The sequence below is a fragment of the Dendrobates tinctorius genome, unplaced genomic scaffold (genome assembly GCF_039654945.1).
Source record: "Dendrobates tinctorius isolate UK_male_01 unplaced genomic scaffold, ASM3965494v1 ptg000200l, whole genome shotgun sequence".
Lineage (NCBI taxonomy): Eukaryota > Metazoa > Chordata > Amphibia > Anura > Dendrobatidae > Dendrobates > Dendrobates tinctorius.
Genome location: NW_027361867.1, coordinates 2,797,670 through 2,819,859, shown reverse-complemented (window position 1 = coordinate 2,819,859; position 22,190 = coordinate 2,797,670). Strand labels below are relative to the sequence as shown.

Genomic DNA, 22,190 nt, shown 5'->3' with positions numbered 1-22,190 from the left:
GACTGGAGACAAATCATAGGTTATTATAGTGATATAAATCACCTAGGTACACGCGACCTGATCCCCATAGAGAATATTCTATGTTGTAATGTTGTATGTTTTTCTTTTAATAAGACAGAGTGACTGAACCCTCCTCGTTTAAAAAGTGGACACAAAGTCAGATTAAGATCTTATAATGATCACTGAGGAGAGTCCGCGCCTGTGGTGCTCTGAATACCTGATATTAAGAACGGGAACGTCTCTGGATAAAAAGAGACAGTGTCATTAGACTTTATCTCAGCACTTCAGGAATAGGAGTACGAGGGAACTTTACTCTCTTGTCTTATATGTCTCTGTGTATGTGTGTATGTCCAGTCCCTAACTGTGGAAGCTGTTGTACCTTGTGTGTTTGCACTGTGACGTTAGTTAAAAGTCCATGAGAGTGACCATAGCCCTTGGGGACCTTTCTTGTTTGTTACACTGTGTTGTCACACTCACCCCTTACAGGCTTTCATTGGACGGAGGTGGCAAGATATAGAGATACAAGCTGGTAAATACCTAGGACATAGTGTAATCAGTGAGGATTATTTAGATCCTGGATATTAGTAACAGTAATTGTATTGTTGCTATTTTATCTTCTTGTTGACTTATGAATTTCACTGATATTTGTCAATCTTCTTGCAAGTGGGTAGAAATCCATTGTGCTCCAGGGTTTATATTGTGTATTGCCCTTATTTTGTTTTTTGTGTTTAAGAATTTTACGTAACATCCTTATGGGGCTTTATCCCATAGACATAAAGATATATATTTTAAGACCTTGTCCTCATTGTAGGGCAGGATTGTTATTGACCATTTCATCTGATGGCTGGAAAGTTATTAAGATTGTACCAAGAAGGTATCCCTGGAATGAAGCAGGATATGGTCCTTTTTCATCGAGTACCCAGAGAGAACAGCCTTCAGATCAAATGTGCAATGTGTCCTTATTGGTAACTTATAGGCCTAACTCTTATATATTATAACAAATAGAGAGTACAAATTCTATATTGCTGACATTGTCTTTTTAGTCTTGACAAACTAGGAGTAGGCACCACCCAGAGCAAACAGTCCTGAAGTGGGGAGATAAGCTGTTAGCATGAGGATTGTTGTGGAATGTGGTTGTGGTTTTGAGATAAGAAGGGGCCACTAGAAGACCCTGAATGTGTCCCCGGACAGATGGGTTGTATTTTATGATAAACTTAGTTTCATAAAATGTGAAAATTTGGTACAGGAAATGGAAAAGTGTAATGAGAGGAAATATTTAATTTGGCTAAAGTAGAAATACATTTATAAAACACTGTATTTCCAGAAGTAACTGTCCTTGTGGGAAGCCATGAGGTCACTTTTCTTGTTGATTTCTTGTTGATTCAGGAGCACTAGAACCTTAGTACTTCCAGAAGAGATACCGACTATTGGACTGTCTGCTGTCTGCATAGTGGTAAAAGAAGCAAGTGGTAAGACACAGAGAACCATTGTCTACGCCTGTGGAAACACCGGGCCCGCAGCACAGGTAAAAGTGCAATTACACAAATTATAATATCAACTGTGTGGGAGGGATATGATGCAAGCCCTGAGCCTGGGAATAATTCCTACTGCTGCCGGACTATAGGTGAAATCCATGGCTGAGACAATGGTGCTCCAGGGGTATGGGGAATCTAGATACTATTACAGTCTAGATCTAATAACTGAAGGACCATCCTCAGTTACGGAGTCCTTAATCAAGGAAGCAATAGATAAAGGTACACAAATGTAGATGTTCACACACCTGAAGAACTACACAGCACCATGTACTACAGGTATTTCAGGGGTCCTGATGTAAAATATGAGAATTTCCATGCTCTAGATTGTTCATTGCACACCATATACTGGAATTATAAAGGGAACTGTGCCGTCAGTTGTAAACTGTCAGAACAAATTAAATTGTTGTTTTTGCTTTTTAGAGGCACCGAGCCACATGTTTCCCTCTCCAGATGTAAAGGTAGATCATGGAAATTCCTTGGTGATTTTGTTGGAGTGTAAGGAAAGTAACAATGGGAGGATTTGAGTGATGGCTTATTTTGCAGTGCCAGACTGCAGGCATGTTCACAAGTACAAAAAGTGGAACACCATTTCTAAACCCAGTGTCCACCTGCAGCGAGGCAGGGGAACGAGTGAGAAATGCTGATCCTTTCCTAGAATTAGAAGAAGAATTGACCACATACCCAGAATCTTTGTGGTCCTCATGACCTGCAGATGTGGGATTGATAAAAGGGGTGATTATACCCTGTCCAGCTCACCTTGTAACAGAACCTTGTTTCCAGTAGGGAGGGCGCCCCCATCTGTAAACGAGGCTGTGATTCCAAGAGCCCCCACAGGGCCAGACCTCCATACTCTGCTGAATGACTGGAGGCCGGAACATAAGGTCTTTACAGTGATGTCTTCAGCATCCTGGTACATCCAGATAGCCAGGCTTGGTTTGTACTCACATATAAGGGGAGCAGGTATACATTCACCGGAATCCCACAAGGGTACTGTGAATCACCTACTATTGTTTTCCAGGTAAAATTGGCTAACCTAGCTCAATGTGAGTCACCAGAAGGGAGCCAGATGCTCTTATATGTGGATAACATGCTATTGGCATTAAAAAAAGAATAAAAACAAATTGGTAACCAAAGGGGTTATCTTTAAAGATGACCTATATGTATAAACTGCCCAGTGACCTCCTAAGATACAGTGGGGAAAAAAAGTATTTAGTCAGTCAGCAATAGTGCAAGTTCCACCACTTAAAAAGATGAGAGGCGTCTGTAACTTACATCATAGGTAGACCTCAACTATGGGAGACAAACTGAGAAAAAAAATCCAGAAAATCACATTGTCTGTTTTTTTTTCATTTTATTTGCATATTATGGTGGAAAATAAGTGTTTGGTCAGAAACAAGCAATCAACATTTCTGGCTCTCACAGACCTGTAACTTCTTCTTTAAGAGTCTCCTCTTTCCTCCACTCATTACCTGTAGTAATGGCACCTGTTTAAACTTGTTATCAGTATAAAAAGACACCTGTGCACACCCTCAAACAGTCTGACTCCAAACTCCACTATGGTGAAGACCAAAGAGCTGTCAAAGGACACCAGAAACAAAATTGTAGCCCTGCACCAGGCTGGGAAGACTGAATCTGCAATAGCCAACCAGCTTGGAGTGAAGAAATCAACTGTGGGAGCAATAATTAGAAAATGGAAGACATACAAGACCACTGATAATCTCCCTCGATCTGGTGCTCCACGCAAAATCCCACCCCGTGGGGTCAGAATGATCACAAGAACGGTGAGCAAAAATCCCAGAACCACGCGGGGGGACCTAGTGAATGAACTGCAGAGAGCTGGGACCAATGTAACAAGGCCTACCATAAGTAACACACTACGCCACCATGGACTCAGATCCTGCAGTGCCAGACGTGTCCCACTGCTTAAGCCTGTACATGTCCGGGCCCGTCTGAAGTTTGCTAGAGAGCATTTGGATGATCCAGAGGAGTTTTGGGAGAATGTCCTATGGTCTGATGAAACCAAACTGGAACTGTTTGGTAGAAACACAACTTGTCGTGTTTGGAGGAAAAAGAATACTGAGTTGCATCCATCAAACACCATACCTACTGTAAAGCATGGTGGTGGAAACATCATGCTTTGGGGCTGTTTCTCTGCAAAGGGGCCAGGACGACTGATCCGGGTACATGAAAGAATGAATGGGGCCATGTATCGTGAGATTTTGAGTGCAAACCTCCTTCCATCAGCAAGGGCATTGAAGATGAAACGTGGCTGGGTCTTTCAACATGACAATGATCCAAAGCACACCGCCAGGGCAACGAAGGAGTGGCTTCGTAAGAAGCATTTCAAGGTCCTGGAGTGGCCTAGCCAGTCTCCAGATCTCAACCCTATAGAAAACCTTTGGAGGGAGTTGAAAGTCCGTGTTGCCAAGCGAAAAGCCAAAAACCACTGCTCTAGAGGAGATCTGCATGGAGGAATGGGCCAACATACCAACAACAGTGTGTGGCAACCTTGTGAAGACTTACAGAAAACGTTTGACCTCTGTCATTGCCAACAAAGGATATATCACAAAGTATTGAGATGAAATTTTGTTTCTGACCAAATACTTATTTTCCACCATAATATGCAAATAAAATGAAAAAAAAAACAGACAATGTGATTTTCTGGATTTTTTTTTCTCAGTTTGTCTCCCATAGTTGAGGTCTACCTATGATGTAAATTACAGACGCCTCTCATCTTTTTAAGTGGTGGAACTTGCACTATTGCTGACTGACTAAATACTTTTTTTCCCCACTGTATGTCACAGTATTGAGCCATGGTATAAGCTATGTCTCAACAGGAGGGGTGGTAGAGGTCATATCTTACGTATTTATGATGTATGGCTTTACTAACTATTAAAATTTTTTGTTTAATCTGCATTACTTGTGCAAAAAATAATTCCTAAGGGAATCTGAGACCAAAGAGAGGACAATGTCCTCACCCTGAATACTTATTCCAACACATTTGTATGGATTTTATTGAACAAGTGTGAGGGAAAAAGTCCGGCCTTGTTATTATGGATGCTTTCAGCAGGTGGATTGAAGCTGTCCACCCTGATGCATTAATGATACCGAAGGCCCTTCTAAAGGAAATCATACCCAGATTTGGGGTTCCAGAAAATATATAGTAAACTAAGTAATGTTATTATTACCTAAAACATTGTCAATTGAGTTGGGAAACCGCTGTGCCTGTCATCCTCAGTCAGCCGGACTGGTTGAAGGACACAGTGGGATCTTGAAAAATAGGTTGACAAAGACCATGCAGGAAGCAGGAAAGATTGGTTGTACTGTTTCCTATTGGTTGTACTAAATAAGTATGTCACACGGACATCGGTAGTGCTGACAGCCTTTTGAAGTCATATACGGGAGATCTTTTCTGTCACCTCAGCTAAAATCCTTTAAAAGGATAGAGGAGGAAGTTGGTTGTACATTAGCAGAATATATGGCTAAGATATTAACTCACAAAGAAGTTTCTACTCGTAGTTTTGTTCCAGGAAACTCACTAACAAAACCTGAGATTGTGAAACTTGCAGACTGGGTCCTTGTGAAGGTGATAAAGAAGAAACACCAGCACCATCCTAAGTGGGAAGGTCCTTACCAAGTCCTGTGGACTACTCCTACTGCGGTCAAGATTGCTGAGCGCAGTTCCTGGATCCATCTCTCATACTGTAAACTTGTCAGACAGGTAGGGACAGCGTAGGATCTGACTTGCTTGTCAAAGTCCAGCTACAAAGGGAGGTTTTCCACAAGGGAAAGCTTGTCTCAAACTGGTGGTCTCCCATTCATCCCCTTACCCGGACAAGACGGTCAGATCTAGGATGTGTACATCAGGGTTAGTCACAGGTATATTCTTCGTGACCATAGTGATGGGAGATTGGAGGGTAATAGACCCAGCAGGAGAGGAAAGTTCAGGGTGGTAGAATGGTTTCAGATTTAAGACTTTAAATCCTACTTTTGAAATCGGGCAGGAGGCCGCCATGTTAGTGGATTTCTGTCTGTTGTATAAATGATACAGAGACAGGGAACAAGCTGTGAAACTAGCAGTCTGATAAGTATGCTTGTGTTATGAGCTCTAATAGCAGAGGGGATGTATGTGTGTGACTGGAGTAATGCAGCATGGACAACTGCAGCCCGAGACTATAGGTATAAGCCTTATGGCTACATAGATTTAAAGCCTGATTCCCCATTAGGAAAAAGGAGATCCCCTTACACAAATAAGAATAATTGTAATCAGCTACTGAGAACTTTTAAAAAACCCTAAGATGAGGGATCAAAGGTTTAGGAGCTGATATGTCAGGAACAGACCCAATAGGACATTTCTACATAGAAGTTCAGAATAATAGCATACATAGACCCAAGGAAGGTATGCCAGAGAGAACCATAACAGAGTCTATAGGGTTCATAGTTAGATTGTCTAACCTAACTTATGAAGATAAACTAGCTCTAGGGAGAGAGGCTGTGAGGAGAAGAATGAAAGGTTAGAATGGCTTAAATACATTGCAAAAACCTTAAAAAAATTAAGTTGTATAGTAAAACTTATGTCTGCTCAGAAAGTGAAGGAAAATGTAAAATGTTATCATTTTTATATCCTCCACTTGAGAAACCGGATATCCCACCACAGGTGATGGCTAATCCTGGTAACTATACTTGTTTTAGTCTTCCAGGGCATGGGCACGACTTCGGAGAGCTCCAAGGCGATTCTTGTAGAGAATGGATCATTGTCTCCCACAGGGCCAAGTACTCAGCCATATGGTCAGACCACACTACCCTGAGAGCCGATGTATGGTGGTTATGCGGTGATAAAAGGATAAGAGCCAGACTACCACATGGTTCCCGAGGAGATTGTGCGGTGGTCCAGCCAATCATGCCGTTCCACCTGTTGTCAACAAGAATATGGCCAAAGGTACATAGTGGAAGAGACAGAAGCGTGAAACTCTGCAAGGATCCTTCCATTCTAGTATCTACATAGATGACATTGGAGTTCCCAGGGGAGTGACCACCGAGTACAAGGGTAGGAACCAGGTAGCAGCCGGGTGGGAATCCATAATTTGGTGGGTGATGGATAAACTACTTGTACTATAACCAGCAGAGGATTGCTAATTATACCCGAGATGCAGTTAAAGGGATAGCTGAGCAATTAGGACCAACTCCTCTCATGGCTTGGTAGAATAGGATGGCATTAGACAAGTTCTTAGCAGAAAAGGGAGGTGTATATAAAATGTTTGGAGGATTTTGTTGCACCCTTTATCCGTAATACAGATCCTGATGGGAGTATCTTCAAAGCTCTTGATGGACTGACTGTCCTAATGAATTAGATTAGAAGTCTGGATATGATGACATATTCCTGGACTGAAGGATGGTTTGGGAAATGGTTTGGGAAATGGTCCGGATTATTCACTTCTGCGTTGACATCTCTTACCATCGTGGCCGGAGTACTGATTGTTTGTGGATGCTGCGCTATTCTATGCATTAGAGGACTTGTTCAAAGACTGATTGACTCTGCCATAACAAAAACTATGCATCAAGGAATGGAGACCTTGGAATCCAACGAAAGAATGAAAATGTTAGGACTTAATGATAAATATACTGAACATATTACTCTCCATCTATATTATATGAAGATCTTATGTGAAATCTGACAAAAAGAAATCTGTCCCCAATGTGTACAGATAAATGATTTTATTACAAGATGAGGGAATGTTATAATTGTAATAAAGTTCTTTCTTTTATGTGCATGGGTGTATGTGTATATATATGTATGTGTATATATATATATATATATATATATATACACACATACATGTGTGTATGTGTGAGTATATATATATATGTGTGCATCCACAGTATATATATACACATGATTGCATAAGCCATTTATTTTGCCTAGACTTTGAAACTCTTTTTAGCTTACGTATTGTGAAACATATGGGTGTTACCTTTGGGAGTTACTTTTTGTGAACGTTAGCTGGTTTTCCTTATCTTGCATGACTTCTCTGGTAACGTAGATAAGGATTAACAGCTACGCTTATTCTAATTGCATGTACTATTTTTCTTGCAAATGTAGTGTTTTCAACGCCTTCTTTTCCTGCTATTTAAACTCTTAAGAATATGTATTGAAGTTAGACAGAGGACGGCCCACACCTAGTGTGGCTGTCATTCTCTCTCTCCGTGCCGGCATGACCAAATAAAGAAACATCTTACTTATTCAGGTCTAGACGATTTCTAATTGGAACATAAAAAATCCCTGACAAAGGGTCTTGTGGCTCTGGGGGTCTCTGCCAGTCTCAGCACTGAGCTGCAGGGGTCTTGTGGCTCCGGGAGGTCTCTGCCTGTCTCAGCACTGGGCTGCAGTGGTCTTGTGGCTCTGGGGGTCTCCGTCAGTCTCAGCACTGGGCTGCAGTTGTCTTGTGGCTCAGGGCTTCTCTGCCAGTCTCAGCACTGAGCTGCAGGGGTCTTGTGGCTCCAGGAGGTCTCTGCCTGTCTCAGCACTGGGCTGCAGTGGTCTTGTGGCTCTGGGGGTCTCCGTCAGTCTCAGCACTGGGCTGCAGTTGTCTTGTGGCTCCAGGGGTCTCTGTCAGTCTCAGCACTGGGCTGCAGTGGTCTTGTGGCTCCGGGGTTCTCCGTCAGTCTCAGAACTGGGCTGTAGGTGTCTGGTGGCTCCGGGGTTCTCCGTCAGTCTCAGCACTGGGCTGCAGTTGTCTTGTGGCTCCAGCGGTCTCCGTCAGTCTCAGCACTGGGCTGCAGAGGTCTTGTGGCTCCGGGGTTCTCCGTCAGTCTCAGCACCGGGCTGCAGTTGTCTTGTGGCTCCAGGGGTCTCTGTCAGTCTCAGCACTGGGCTGCAGTGGTCTTGTGGCTCCGGGGTTCTCCGTCAGTCTCAGCACTGGGCTGCAGTGGTCTTGTGGCTCTGGGGGTCTCTATCAGTCTCAGCACTGGGCTGCAGTGGTCTTGTGGCTCCGGGGTTCTCCGTCAGTCTCAGCACTGGGCTGCAGTGGTCTTGTGGCTCTGGGGGTTTCAGTCAGTCTCAGCACTGGGCTGAAGGTGTCTGGTGGCTCTGGGGGTCTCCGTCAGTCTCAGCACTGGGCTGCAGAGGTCTTGTGGCTCTGGGGTTCTCTGTCAGTCTCAGCACTGGGCTGCAGTTGTCTTGTGGCTCCAGGGGTCTCCGTCAGTCTCAGCACTGGGCTGCAGTGGTCTTGTGGCTCCGGGGTTCTCCGTCAGTCTCAGCACTGGGCTGCAGTCGTCTTGTGGCTCCGGAGTTCTCCGTCAGTCTCAGAACTGGGCTGTAGGTGTCTGGTGGCTCCGGGGTTCTCCGTCAGTCTCAGCACTGGGCTGCAGTTGTCTTGTGGCTCCAGCGGTCTCCGTCAGTCTCAGCACTGGGCTGCAGTCGTCTTGTGGCTCCGGGGTTCTCCGTCAGTCTCAGCACTGGGCTGCAGTCGTCTTGTGGCTCCGGGGTTCTCCGTCAGTCTCAGAACTGGGCTGCAGTTGTCTGGTGGCTCCGGGGTTCTCCGTCAGTCTCAGCACTGGGCTGCAGTTGTCTTGTGGCTCCAGCGGTCTCCGTCAGTCTCAGCACTGGGCTGCAGTTGTCTTGTGGCTCCAGGGGTCTCTGTCAGTCTCAGCACTGGGCTGCAGTGGTCTTGTGGCTCCGGGGTTCTCCGTCAGTCTCAGCACTGGGCTGCAGTGGTCTTGTGGCTCTGGGGGTTTCAGTCAGTCTCAGCACTGGGCTGCAGGTGTCTGGTGGCTCCGGGGGTCTCCGTCAGTCTCAGCACTGGGCTGCAGAGGTCTTGTGGCTTCACCTTATATTATAGCTGCAAAGTGAATAATAACCATCAGGGAACCTGAACCATCGGCCACGGAGCCAGAGGGGATTTAGCAGAGTAGTTTGGGGGACATGTAGGACTTGCTTTTATTCTGCTGTTTGTGAGGTGGGATGTAGAAAAAGATGGCAATTCTGCTGTTTTCTATTATGTGACTGTACGGCCCCTTCAAACGACTTATAATGTTTTTCACAGATGCCACGTGTCCCCTATTTGACCTACGGTGCTCCTCTCATGTCCGTGTTTCCCCATCAGCACAGATAGGGGGTGTATACAGCGTACACTGAGGGGTCTGCAACCAAACCTGGGGTATACAGGTGTATCCAGTGTACACAGGGGGTTGTTACCGAAGCTGGGGGTATACGGGTGTATACAGCGCACACTGAGGGGTCTGCGACCAAAGCTGGGGGTAAACGTGTGTATACATTGTACACAGGGGTCTGTGACTGAAGCTGGGGGTATACGAGTGTATACACGAGTCTGCGACTGAACCTGGGGGAATACAGGTGTATATAGTGTATACAGGTTTCCGCTCCGTACACCTCGTACACACACGGCTCCGCTCCGTACACCTAGCCAGGGCTGTGGAGTCGGTAAGCCAAACCTGCAACTCCGACTCCTCAATTTCCCTTACACCGGCTCCGACTCCCACATATATTGCTTATATTTAAGTGAAAAATTTATTGTAGTACAATGTGAACATCAGACATTTAATCATTTCTATGATCCAATAATCAAGATATTTAGATAGAACATAATATCTATTTATTGGAATACAACTTTAGAACACAAAAAACTGTAATAAATTGTAAATATGTAATACGCTGTATAATATCGATTACATGTATACAGTACAGTCATGGCCAAAAGTTTTGAGAATGACACAAATATTATATTTTCACATGATCTGCTGCCCTCTGGTTTTTATGTGTGTTTGTCAGATGTTTTTATCACATACAGAAATATAATTGCAATCATATTATGAGTAACAAAAGGTTATATTGACAGTTAGAATGAGTTAATGCAGCAAGTCAATATTTGCAGTGTTGACCCTTCTTCTCCAGGACCTCAGCACTTCTCCCTGGCATGCTCTCAATCAACTTCTGGATCAAATCCTGACTGATAGCAGTCCATTCTTGCAAAATCAATGCTTTTATTTTGTCTGAATTTGAAGGTTTTTGTTTGTCCACCCGTCTCTTGATGATTGACCACAAGTTCTCAATGGGATTAAGATCTGGGGAGTTTCCAGGCCATGGTCCCAATATCTCTATGTTTTGTTCCCTGAGCCATTTAGTTATCACCTTTGCTTTATGGCAAGGTGCTCCATCATGTTGAAAAAGGCATTGTTGATCGCCAAACTGCTCTTGGAGGACATTCTGGTACCATTCTTTATTCATGGCTGTGTTTTTAGGCAAGACTGAGAGAGAGCCCATTCCCTTGGCTGAGAAGCCACCCCACACATGAATGGTTTCAGGATGCTTGACAGTTGGCATGATACAAGACTGGTGGTAGCGCTCACCTGGTCTTCTCCGAATAAGCCGTTTTCCAGATGTCCCCAACAATCGAAAAGGGGATTCATAAGAGAAAATGACTTTACCCCAGTCCTCAGCAGTCCACTCCCTGTACCTCTTGCAGAATATCAGTCTGTCCATGATGTTTTTTCTGGAGAGAAGTGGCTTCTTTGCTGCCCTCCTTGAGACCAGGCCTTGCTCCAAGAGTCTCCGCCTCACAGTGCGTGCAGATGCACTCACACCTGCCTGCTGCCATTCCTGAGCAAGCTCTGCACTGCTGGTAGCCCGATCCGCAGCTGAAACACTTTTAAAAGACGGTCCTGGCACTTGCTGGTCTTTCTTGGGCGCCCTGGAGCCTTTTTGGCAACAAGGGAACCTCTCTCCTTGAAGTTCTTGATGATGCGATAGATTGTTGACTGAGGTGCAATCTTTCTAGCTGCGATACACTTCCCTGTTAGGCCATTTTTGTGCAGTGCAATGATGACTGCATGTGTTTCTTTAGAGATAACCATGGTTAACAGAAGAGAAACAATGATGCCAAGCACCAGCCTCCTTTTAAAGTGTCCAGTGGTGTCATTCTTACTTAATCATGACAGATTGATCTCCAGCCCTGTCCTCATCAACACCCACACCTGTGTTAATGGAGCAATCACTGAAACGATGTTAGCTGGGCCTTTTAAGGCAGGGCTGCAATGATGTTGAAATGTGTTTTGGGGGATAAAGTTAATTTTCTAGGCAAATATTGACTTTGCAAGTAATTGCTGTTAAGCTGATCACTCTTTATAACATTCTGGAGTTATGCAAATTGCCATTAGAAAAAATGAAGCAGTAGACTTTGTAAAAATTAATATTTGTGTCATTCTCAAAACTTTTGGCCATGGCTGTACAGACCAAAGTTTGGACACACCTTCTCATTCAAAGAGTTTTCTTTATTTTCATGACTATGAAAATTGTAGATTCACTCTGAAGGCATCAATACAATGAATTAACACATGTGGAATTATATAATTAACAAAAAAGTGTGAAACAACTGAAAATATGTCTTATATTCTAGGTTCTTCAAAGTAGCCACCTTTTGCTTTGATTACTGCTTTGCACACTCTTGGCATTCTCTTGATGAGCTTCAAGAGGTAGTCACCGGAAATGGTCTTCCAACAGTCTTGAAGGAGTTCCCAGAGTTGCTTAGCACTTGTTGGCCCTTTTGCCTTCACTCTGCGGTCCAGCTCACCCCAAACCATCTCGATTGGGTTCAGGTCTGGTGACTGTGGAGGCCAGGTCATCTGGCGTAGCACCCGATCACTCTCCTTCTTGGTCAAATAGCCCTTACACAGCCTGGAGGTGTGTTTGGGCTCATTGTCCTGTTGAAAAATAAATGATGGTCCAGCTAAATACAAACCGGATGGAATAGCATGCCACTGCAAGATGCTGTGGTGGCCATGCTGGTTCAGTATGCCTTCAATTTTGAATAAATCCCCAACAGTGTCACCAGCAAAGCACCATCACACCTCCTCATCCATGCTTCACGGTGGGAACCAGGCATGTAGAGTCCATCCGTTCACCTTTTCTGCGTCGCACAAAGACAAGGTGGTTGGAACCAAAGATCTCAAATTTGGACTCACCAGACCAAAGCACAGATTTCCACTGGTCTAATGTCCATTCCTTGAGTTCTTTAGCCCAAACAAGTCTCTTCTGCTTGTTGCCTGTCCTTAGCAGTGGTTTCCTAGCAGCTATTTTACCATGAAGGCCTGCTGCACAAAGTCTCCTCTTAACAGTTGTTGTAGAGATGTGTCTGCTGCTAGAACTCTGTGTGACATTGACCTGGTCTCTAATCTGAGCTGCTGTTAACCTGCGATTTCTGAGGCTGGTGACTAGGATGAACTTATCCTCCGCAGCAGAGGTGACTCTTGGTCTTCCTTTCCTGGGGCGGTCCTCATATGAGCCAGTTTCTTTGTAGCGCTTGATGGTTTTTGCCAATACACGTGGGGACACTTTCAAAGTTTTCCCAATTTTTCGGACTGACTGACCTTCATTTCTTAAAGTAATGATGGCCACTCGTTTTTCTTTACTCAGCTGCTTTTTTCTTGCCATAATACAAATTCTAACAGTCTATTCAGTAGGACTATCAGCTGTGTATCCACCAGACTTCTGCACAACTGATGGTCCCAACCCCATTTATAAGGCAAGAAATCCCACTTATTAAACCTGACAGGGCACATCTGTGAAGTGAAAACCATTTCCGGTGAGTACCTCTTGAAGCTCATCAAGAGAATGCCAAGAGTGTGCAAAGCAGTAATCAAAGCAAAAGGTGGCTACTTTGAAGAACCTAGAATATAAGACATACAGTATTTTCAGTTGTGTGACACATTTTTGTTAATTATATAATTCCACATGTGTTAATTCATAGTTTTGATGCCTTCAGAGTGAATCTACAATTTTCATAGTCATGAAAATAAAGAAATCGCTTTGGTTGAGGTGTGTCCAAACCTTTGGTCTGTACTGTGTATGTATATATATATATATATATATATATATATATATATATACACACACACACACACACACACACACACACACACACACACACTATGACTTACCTTGGCTAAGACAAAGCCTAGATCCTCAGGCTACATCCACACCATGGGCGTAGCCAGGATCAAACCTGGGGGGGCAGAACCTCATACTGCACACCCCTACACTTGAAAATAAAGCCTGCACCTTAAGAAGATGTGGTGATGAATACAGTCTATTTATTCCAACTATCAGTTGATGTTACTGAAGACGAGCAATGCCTGTCCTGGGCGTCCTTTTGGGCAGCTATGAGATGTACCTGACTGGTGCTAAAATAAAAAGGAGTGTTAGTCTGTGTGCTATCCGGCTTTCATTCTTTTTGGTACAGATATGATATGGATAGACAGATATGGATAAATGAATATATAGATAAAAGCAGATTAGAAATCTGCTCTGACATTGAAAACATTATCTATGAGCTCAAAAACCTCTCAAATGATGCAGTTTTTAAAAAGCTGATCTGCTTTTGCAACTGAAAAACGTATCCTCAAAAAACACAGCAAAAACGCTGTGTGTGAATGTAGCCTTAGATCAGGAATAGAACAGCCATTTATAGGACATTTCATAACTTTCCCAAATTCCTATGAAAAAATATTCAGCACATTCTGCATTGAACTACTGTACCTAATTTATTATATATTTTAGGAGTCGGAATCGGTCCATTTTATACCAACTCCACCAAAATGAGCACCGACTCTGACTCCACAGCCCTGGTGGTAAGTCTATTAATCTCATCCAGATTCCAGTCATTACTGTTATATGCAGCCAGAATCTGTCAGTCGTTGTTTGCAGGGTTCTGTGGGATTCTCCCAGATCCACGTGAGATTCTGGGACTTGCTGGTTGCAGTTCAGCCATTGCAAGTGGGAATCATTCCTCCTGATCGGGCTGTGCTCCTCACGCCCCTTTATTTGTGACTTCACCCAAACATTTATATTCACTCACTCTGGAGAACACAACATTGTTTATATTCTACTATCTTACTAAAGGTTATGTTTTATCTCCCGTCCACCACACTCCAGCTCCGGCTCCGCCCCCCCCACGCACCAGCTCCGGCTCCCATCCACCACAAGCCGGCTCCAGCTCTGCTCCCGTCCACCACACTCCAGCTCCGCCCCCGTCCGCCACGCGCCAGCTCCGCCCCCGTCCACCACACGCCAGCTCCACTCCCGTCCGCCACACCCCAACTCCGGCCCCGCTCCCGTCCACCACACGACAGCTCCGGCTCCACTCCCGTCCTCCACACCCCAGCTTCGGCCCCGCTCCCGTCCACCACACGACAGCTCTGCCTCTGCTCCCGTCCACCAAACGACAGCTCCGGCTCCCGTCCACCACACGCCAGCTCCGACTCCGCTCCCGTACACCACACGACAGCTCCGAGTCCGCTCCCGTACACCACATGACAGCTCCGGCTCTGCTCCCATCCACCACACGACAGCTCCGGCTCCGCTCCAGTCCACCACACGACAGCTCCGGCTCCGCTCCAGTCCACCACACGACAGCTTCGTCTCTGCCCCCGTTCACCACACGACAGCTCCGGCTCCGCTCCTGTCCACCACACGACAGCTCCGACTCCGCTCCCGTCCACCACACGACAGCTCCGGCTCCGCTCCCGTCCACCACACGACAGCTCCGGCTCCGCTCCCGTCCACCACACGACAGCTCCGGCTCCGCTCCCATCCACCACACGACAGCTCCGGCTCCGCTCCCATCCACCACACGACAGCTCCGGCTCCGCTCCCATCCACCACACGACAGCTCCAACTCCGCTCCCGTCCACCACACGCCAGCTCCGGTCCGCCACACGCCAGCTCCGGCTCCGCTCCCATCCATATTGGCAGCCTCTGCCCGCCCCCATGCGCAGCTTCTGCCTGTTCCCCCATGCTCAGCCTCTGACCCCCCATGCTCAGCCTCTGCTCCCTCCCCATTCTCTCCCCCCATGCTCAGCCTCTGCCCCCTCCCCCATGCCCAGCCTCTGCCCCCTCCCCCACGCCCAGCCTCTGCCCCCTCCCCCACTCTCAGCCTCTGCCCCCTCCCCCAGCCTCTGCCCCCCTCCCCCATGCTCAGCCTCTGTCCCCCCCATGCCCAGCCTCTGCTCCCCTCCCATGCTCAGCCTCTGCTCCTCCCCCCATGCTCAGCCTCTGCTCCTCCCCCCATGCTCAGCCTCTGCTCCTCCCCCCATGCTCAGCCTCTGCTCCTCCCCCCATGCTCAGCCTCTGCTCCCCCCCATTGCTCAGCCTCTGCTCCCCCCCATTGCTCAGCCTCTGCTCCCCCCCATTGCTCAGCCTCTGCTCCCCCTCCCATCCTCAGCCTCTGCTCCCCCCCATTGCTCAGCCTCTGCTCCCCTCCCATGCTCAGCCTCTGCTCCTCCCCCCATGCTCAGCCTCTGCTCCTCCCCCCATGCTCAGCCTCTGCTCCTCCCCCCATGCTCAGCCTCTGCCCCTCCCATGCTCAGCCTCTGCTCCCCCCTCATGCTCAGCCTCTGCTCCCCCCTCATGCTCAGCCTCTGCTCCCCCCTCATGCTCAGCCTCTGCTCCCCCCTCATGCTCAGCCTCTGCTCCCCCCTCATGCTCAGCCTCTGCTCCCCCCTCATGCTCAGCCTCTGCTCCCCCCTCATGCTCAGCCTCTGCTCCCCCCCATGCTCAGCCTCTGCCCCTCCCATGCTCAGCCTCTGCTCCCCCCCGTGCTCAGCCTCTGCTTCCCCCCCATGCTCAGCCTCTGCTCCCCCCCCATGCTCAGCCTCTGCTCCCCCCCCATGCTCAGCCTCTGCTCCCCCCCATTGCTCAGCCTCTGCTCCCCCCCATGCTCAGCCTCTGCTCCCCCCCCATGCTCAGCCTCTGCTCCCCCCCATGCTCAGCCTCTGCTCCCCCCCCATGCTCAGCCTCTGCTCCCCTCCATGCTCAGCCTCTGCTCCCCCCATGCTCAGCCTCTGCTCCCCCCCCATGCTCAGCCTCTGCTCCCCCCCATGCTCAGCCTCTGCTCCCCCCCCCATGCTCAGCCTCTGCTCCCCCCCATGCTCAGCCTCTGCTCCCCCCATGCTCAGCCTCTGCTCCCCCCATGCTCAGCCTCTGCTCCTCCCCATGCCCAGCCTCTGCTCCCCCCCCCATGCTCAGCCTCTGCTCCCCCCCCCCATGCTCAGCCTCTGCTCCCCCCCCCCATGCTCAGCCTCTGCTCCCCCCCCCATGCTCAGCCTCTGCTCCCCCCCCCATGCTCAGCCTCTGCCCCCCCACACACCGTCTCCCTTCTGTCCTCTGCGGGGTGTCGCCGCCAGGGCTGCCACTAGGAATTTCGGGGCCCCATACTGGCAAAATTTTCGGGGCCCCCTTTAGACTCCGCCCAGGCTCCATCCAGCCCCGCCTCCACCACGCGAACTGTCCACAGTCCCACCGCTCTCTCTTGGATAAACTCCACTTCTCACCTATCACACATTAACAGTTCCCATCACCAGGTCACACATATAGCCAGCAGCTTTTGCTTTGGCCAAAAGATTGTTTTAAGTCGCCACCATAACAGGGTAGACACTTTTGGCCAGGCCCTACTCTACTGTAACCTATTAAATATTTGTTAAAATATGCAATACAATTTAGGTATATTTTTATTTATTTTTCAATTTTTTAAAATGACCAATAATATCACATACAAGGAACAAATACCACCGCACCATGTCCAGACCACAACTTACCACCACATACAAGGAACAAATACCGCTACACCATGTCCAGACCACATATTACCACCACATAGTGACCTATAATAAGACATACAAGGAACAAATACCGCCATACCATGACCAGACCACATATTACTACCATAGTGACCGAATAATATCACATACAACGAACAAATACCACCGCACCATGAACAGACCGCAAATTACCACCACAAAGTGACCAAATAATAGAATATACAAGGGACAAATACCACTGCACCACGCCCAGACCACATATTACCACCACATGGAGACTGAATACTACAATACTGACATTAATTAAAAAAACATAATACTATGACCATAAGAGACATTATACACACAAGATATGTACTTAGTATGCAGTGTCTGTGTACAGGTAATATAGTGATCAATGACATTATACACAGGAGCTCTGTATATAATGTACAGGTAACACAGTGATCACCGGTGACATTATACACAGGACCTCTGTACATAGTGTCAGTGTACAGGTAACACACTAACTCACCAGTGATGTCTCTAGGTGAAGTCCTTCATCTTTGTTTTTCATCTTTCATCCAGCACAGATCGCCATCACGTCTTCCAGCCAGGACTTGTCTCTGCAGGAAATAACACAGTTATCTAGAGCTCCGCTTGCAGAACACATTACTTATTTTTTCCCAACTTCTACATTACACCACATGAAGAAAAAAAGGCGACATAGTATCACTCTACACAGTAACAGGACCGCCCCCCCATTTACAACAGTATCCTCAAGAAAATAAAATACATCACTGCAGTAATAATATCCCTTAATTAGCCCCTATGGTAATAATATCCCCCATCCTGACTCCCGTGTGTCTCATTTTTGGCTTCAGCCATATGTTCTCCCATCCCACCCTCATCAGTATCCATTCTGCCCCATATGATCTCCCTCCTGACCAATCTGTCTAAATCGTATCCATCCTGCCCCATGACCCTGCTCCATCTATCTCCAATCATGCCCCGTGTCTCACATTCTGCCCCTCCTGTGTCTCACTGTCACATTCTGCCCCCTCCTGTGTCTCACTGTCACATTCTGCCCCCTCCTGTGTCTCACTGTCACATTCTGCCCCCTCCTGTGTCTCACTGTCACATTCTGCCCCCTCCTGAGTCTCACTGTCACATTCTGCCCCCTCCTGTGTCTCACTGTCACATTCTGCCCCCTCCTGTGTCTCACTGTCACATTCTGCCCTCATGTCCAGCATTCTGCCCCAGTGTCTTGCATTCTACCCCCAGCGTCCACCATTCTGCCCCCAGCGTCCAGCATTCTGCCTCAGTCTCCAGCATTCTGCCCCAGTTTCGAGCATTCTGCCCCATGTCCAGAATTCTGCCCCAGCGTCCAGCATTCTTCTGCCCCATGTCCAGCATTCTGCCCCGTCTCACAGTCTGCCCTCATATCCAGCATTCTGCCACCAGCGTCCAGCATTCTGTCCCCAGCGTCCAGCATTCTGCCCCATGTCCATTCTGCCCCCAGTGTCCAGCATTATGCCCCATGTCCAGCATTCTGCCCCCAGTGTCCAGCATTCTGCCCCATGTCCATTCTGCCCCCAGTGTCCAGCATTCTGCCCCATGTCCAGCATTCTGCCCCAGCGTCCAGCATTCTGCCCCAGCGTCCAGCATTCTGCCCCATGTCCATTCTGCCCCCAGCATTCTGCCCCCAGCGTCCAGCATTCTGCTCCCAGCATTCTGCCCCTAGCGTCCAGCATTCTGCCCCCAGCGTCCAGCATTCTGCCCCCAGCGTCCAGCATTCTGCCCCCAGCATTCTGCCCCCAGCGTCCAACATTCTGCCCCCAGAATTCTGCCCCCAGCGTCCAGCATTCTGCCCCCAGAATTCTGCCCCCAGCGTCCAGCATTCTGCCCCCAGCATTCTGCCCCCAGCGTCCAGCATTCTGCCCCATGTCCATTCTGCCCCCAGCATTCCTGCCCCATGTCCAGCATTCTGCCCCCCGCATTCTGCCCCCAGCGTCCAGCATTCTGCCCCCCGCATTCTGCCCCCAGCGTCCAGCATTCTGCCTCCAGCATTCTGCCCCCAGCGTCCAGCATTCTGCCCCCAGCATTCTGCCCCCAGCGTCCAGCATTCTGCCCCCAACGTCCAGCATTCTGCCCCCAACGTCCAGCATTCTGCCCCCAGCATCCAGCATTCTGCCCCCAGCATTCTGCCCCCAGCGTCCAGCATTCTGCCCCAGCGTCCAGCATTCTGCCCCATGTCCATTCTGCCCCCAGCATTCCTGCCCCATGTCCAGCATTCTGCCCCCAGCATTCTGCCCCCAGCATTCTGCCCCCAGCATCCAGCATTCTGCCCCCAGCATTCTGCCCCCAGCATCCAGCATTCTGCCCCCAGCATCCAGCATTCTGCCCCCAGCATCCAGCATTCTGCCTCCAGCATTCTGCCCCCAGCATCCAGCATTCTGCCCCCAGCATCCAGCATTCTGCCCCAGGCCCCCTGGATAGCCGCTCTCAAAAAAAAAAAAAAAAAAAATTCTTCTTACCTTGTTATCTGGCTGTGCTCCAGCGGCGAGGCTCCCTCCCTCTCCTAGTCCCACGTGGCACACTGAATGAGGAAGTGGAGGAGCAGAGCAGTGTGTGACGTCAGGTGAGGGCGGAGCTGTGGCTGGACCATTGTGAAGGGGGGGATTTCGGCGCTGGCTGGACCATGGTGAGGGGGGGGGCCTGCCCGAGGGGCCCGGCAGGCGCTGAGTCTGAATTTAAAATAAAGCTGCAGAAGCCTGTATAAAATGTAGGGGGGCCCCAGCGCAGATCGGGCTGCCAGCATGGTCGGGCCCCCCCTAATCACCGGGCCCCATACACATGTAAGGCCTGTCATGCCCTGATGGCGGCCCTGGTCGCCGCTCCCTCCTCCGCGCTTCTCGGTGTGTTGTGTCGCACTCTTCCCCGCTGACAGCTCCGCTCCTCTGCTGCGCGCTCTCCACACTTCTCTCCTATGGTGAATGCTGGACAGTGTGGGCGGGGCCACAGCTTCCTCCCGTCTGTTCTATGGAGGAGGAGGCGCCGCCCCTTCTGGTCACATGGGCATGACGTCACCACAGGTCCTGTGTGCACAGAGCAGTCATATATGTGGCAGACACTGAGGCCCCTGATCATGTGACCCCTGACTCCTCCCCTCCTGTGACCTCATCACAGGTCCTGTGTGCACAGAGTAGTCATATATGTGGCAGACACTGAGGCCCCTGATCATGTGACCCCTGACTCCTCCCCTCCTGTGACCTCATCACAGGTCCTGTGCACTGCACAGAGCAGCCATATATGTGGCAGACTCTGAGGCCCCTGATCATGTGACCCCTGACTCCTCCCCTCCTGTGACCTCATCACAGGTCCTGTGTGCACAGAGCAGTCATATATGTGGCGGACACTCCTGGATCTTCTGCTTTCTGGGCCGGTTCCTCCTGTGAGTCCTATTAACCCTTTCGCTCCCTGTCTTCTCCTTTCTGACAGGACAATCTCTGGATTCGGACAGTGTGACAGGAATTTCAGCAATGTGGAAGGAGAAAATGACAATTTTACTGTTTCCCTCACAGAAATGTGACTTTCCCCCAATGTATCATTGTCCTACAGGTGACAGGAGCGCTGAGGCCGCACAGTGCGCCGTGTCTCCTGAGGGCCGATACCCCACAGGCTCGGGAGGGAAGGGGCGCCATTGTGGCTGGGATAGACGGCGGACGCCGTGTGACGTGTGAAGAGCGCTGACACCAGAACAGCAGAGACCCCACAAGTGGCCCCATGTTACCCCCTCCACCTCTGGGGGGCTCCTCTAGGGGGCAGGGAGGATTATTAACCCTCAGGGGAGTCGCTTGTGTAATACACGACTGCTCCGTTTGGGGGTCACCCAGACAATTTTGTGTTTTCCATGAAAACTCCGACTTTTATTCATCTATTGAGTTGCCAAATGAATTTAACCCCTTAAAGGGAGTCTGTCACCCCATTTTAGCGCTATAAGCTGGGGCCGCCGCCATCAGGGGCTTATCTCCAGCATTCTGTAATGCATTCTGTAATGCTGTAGATAAGCCCCCGATGTAACCTAAAGATAAGAAAAACACGTGAGATTATACTCACCCCGGCGTCCGGTCCGATGGGTGTCTCCCATCTTCATGCGATGATGTCCTCCTCCTAACTTCTCCCTCAGCTCCTGCGCAGGCGTACTTTATTGGCCCTGTTGAGGGCAGAGCAGAGTACTGCAGTGCGAGGGGCCGGGAAGGTCAGAGAGGTCCCGCGCCTGCGCACTGCAGTACTCTGCGCTGCCTTCTACAGGGCAGATAAAGCACGCCTGCGCGGGAGCCGAGGGATAGGAGGAGGACGTCATCGTATGTAGATGGGAGGCCCTGGACCGGACTGCAACACCCCCCGCCCCCCGGTGAGTATAATCTCACGTGTTTTTCTTTCAGGTTACATCGGGGGCTTATCTACAGCATTACAGAACGCATTACAGAATGCTGTGGATAAGCCCCTGATGGCGGTGGCCGCAGCTAATAGGGCTAAAATGGGGTGACAGATTCCCTTTAATGAACGGAGCTTTTTTCGTTTTTCGCTCCCCTTATTTCCAGAGCCATAACTTTTTTATTTCTCCGTCAGTATGGGCGTGTGAGGGTTTTTTTTTGCGGGATGAGTTGTGCTTTTGAACGACACCATTGCTTCTACCATGTCTTGTACTCAAAACCGGGAAAAAATTCCAAGTGCGGTGAAATTGCAAAAAAAGTGCCATCCCACACTTGTTTCTTGCTTGGCTTTTTTGCTCGGTTCACTAAATGATAAAACTGCCCTGCCATCATGATTCTCCAGGTCATTACAAGTTCATAGACTCCAAACATGTCTAGGTTCTCTTTTATCTAAGTGGTGAAAAAAAATACAAAATTTGCTAAAAAATAAGCACAATTTTTTCGAACATCTCCATTTTTCGTGATCTTGTGCTTGGTGAGGGCTTATTTTTTGTGTGCCGAGCTCATGTTTTTAATGATACCACGTTTTTGCAGATACATTCTTTTGATCACCCGTTATTGCATTTTA

The 22,190-nt window shown here is 48.5% G+C and overlaps 1 long non-coding RNA gene across 1 annotated transcript; it reads right to left on the bottom strand.

Annotated features, from left to right (window-relative positions):
• Nucleotides 1-9,228: 9,228 nt before the first annotated feature.
• LOC141056861 (uncharacterized) lies at nt 9,229-20,196 on the bottom strand. Its single transcript, XR_012221942.1, has 3 exons — nt 19,661-20,196; nt 17,659-17,749; nt 9,229-9,373 (listed from the first exon to the last, which is right to left on the bottom strand). It is a non-coding gene; the product is annotated as an uncharacterized lncRNA (long non-coding RNA).
• Between the last annotated feature and the right edge of the window lie 1,994 nt (nt 20,197-22,190).